This window comes from Eschscholzia californica, unplaced genomic scaffold (assembly GCF_041429995.1).
Source record: "Eschscholzia californica isolate CP2 unplaced genomic scaffold, dmEscCali1.0.p SCAF_14, whole genome shotgun sequence".
Taxonomy (NCBI): domain Eukaryota; kingdom Viridiplantae; phylum Streptophyta; class Magnoliopsida; order Ranunculales; family Papaveraceae; genus Eschscholzia; species Eschscholzia californica.
Window position 1 is genome coordinate 70,001 of NW_028238243.1, and position 2,500 is coordinate 72,500.

A 2,500-nucleotide genomic window follows, 5' to 3' on the forward strand; every position below is an offset into this window, starting at 1 on the left:
ATTCCTGATAAATACCCACACACCCACATATGGAGAATGGTCGAAAATGCTCGAGTGGATATCGAGATGTCCGACGAAGCACCACTTGGAAGGGCCGAGGCACGGGACGCCCGAGCTGTTGCTCGGGCCGGCACGGGACGCGCATGGGACATCCCGGGACGGCATGGGACGCCCTCGCTACAGCTCGAGACGGCCAGGTACGCCCGAGATTTGGCTCGGGACGGCCTGGGACGCCCTCGCCATAGCTCGGGACGGCCTGGGACGCCCGAGACTAGGCTCGGGACGGCCTCGGCACAGCACGGGACGGCCTGGGACGCCCTTGCCACAGCTCGGGACGGCATGGGACGCCCGAGACTTTGCTCGGGACGGCCTGGGACGCCCTTGCCACAGCTCGGGACGGCCTGGGACGGCCTCGGCACAGCTCGGGACGGCCTGGGACGCCCGAGACTTTGCTCGGGACGGCCTGGGACGTCCGAGACTTTGCTCGGGACGGCCTGGGACGCCCGAGACTTGGCTCGGGACGGCCTGGGACGCCCTCGCTCCAGCTCGGGACGCCCTGGGACGGCCTCGACACAGCTCGGGACGGCCTGGGACGTCCGAGACTTTGCTCGGGCCGGCCTGGGACGCCCGAGACTTGGCTCGGGACGGCCTGGGACGCGCTCGGCACAGCTCGGCACAGGCCGGGACGCCCGAGCCGAGCTTCGGGTCGCACGAAATCTCTTCGTATTCCGACATATTAGAAGCTTCCCATCATGTAGTAGGCCGAGCTTTGCCCTTTGGATGCCCTATGGTGCTTGGCGAGCACTAGGGAACGTGCCAGCACAAGTGCTGTGCACGCTCTGGGGAAGGAGCTCAACCCTCCCCCTTATAGTGCAAAGTTATTGTTTTTCCTATTTTCACAAGGAAACATCAATTTTTTAACCAAGCATACTGGGCCTTTACTCCTTCGTTACTCGTCGGAATCCAGCAAACTTATACTCGTTGGAAAGGTCTTTTCGCAAGGATTTTTTTGATATATTATAATAGCGATTCCGATAAATATTTATTTTTCTATGAATTTTTAAGTGAATAAACACCGGAAAATTCATAAAAAATAGAAAAAAAAATATTTTCTTCCGTTTCTTTTCTCCAATAATTCATAAATAATACCTCAATAGTATTAATGAAGAGAGAGTCGAAATGGCCCGGGTGGATTTCGAAATGTCCCACGACCCCATAGAATGCACGGGCCAGCCGAGCCAAAAGAATGGGACGCGCACGGGACAGCATTGGTCAGGCTCGGGACGGCACGGGACAGCACGGGACGCGCATGGGACGGCACGGGACGCGAATGGGACGGCCTTGCTAAGGCTCGGGACGGCATGGGACAGCACGGGACGCGAATGGGACGGCCTTGCTAAGGCTCGGGACGGCATGGGACAGCTCGGGACGCGCATGGGACGGCCTTGGTGAGGCTCGGGACGGCCTTGGTCAGGCTCGGGACGGCATGTCACGGCCCTGGTGAGGCTCGGACGGCACGGGACGCGCATGGGACGGCACGGGACGGCCTGGGACGGCCTTTGTGAGGCTCGGACGGCACGGGACGCGCATGGGACGGCCTTGGCGAGGCTCGGGACGGCATGGGACAGCACGGGACGGCCTCGGCACAGCTCGGACGGCACGGGACGCGCATGGGACGGCCTTGGCGAGGCTCGGGACGGCATGGGACAGCACGGGACGGCACGGGACGGCCTCGGCACAGCTCGGACGGCACGGGACGGCCTTGGCGAGGCTCGGGACGGCATGGGACAGCACGGGACGGCACGGGACGGCCTCGGCACAGCTCGGACGGCACGGGACGGCCTTGGCGAGGCTCGGGACGGCATGGGACAGCACGGGACGGCACGGGACGGCCTCGGCACAGCTCGGACGGCACGGGACGGCCTTGGCGAGGCTCGGGACGGCATGGGACAGCACGGGACGGCCTCGGCACAGCTCGGGACGGCACGAGACGCGCATGGGACGGCCTTGGTGAGGCTCGGACGGCACGGGACGCGCATGGGACGGCCTTGGTGAGGCTCGGACGGCACGGGACGCGCATGGGACATCATGGGACGCACATGGGACACCTTATGGGGATCATCAAGGGACGTTGCACGGGACATTCTTTCCCACGAAGGGCATTTACATGGGACATCTTAGGAGTCGAGAGCCGGCACATGGGACAACGTAGTTCACACGCACGGAACACTTTACTTTCGTTTGGAACGTCGTGGGATCTTTATGTCCCCATTAGCACCGAACCTTTAACATGCTAGGAAGCTATGTTCGATCTTCTCGAAGTGTCGATGGAACTTCGATGGATACACATCCGATCCGATGTTATGATGATGTACTTTCTCCGAGATCGATGTTGGGGCCGTATTCCGATGTCATGATGATGTACTTTCTCCGAGATCGATGGGACGGCCTTGGTAAGGCATGGTTCGGCCTTGGTAAGGCATGGGTCGGCCTTGCTAAG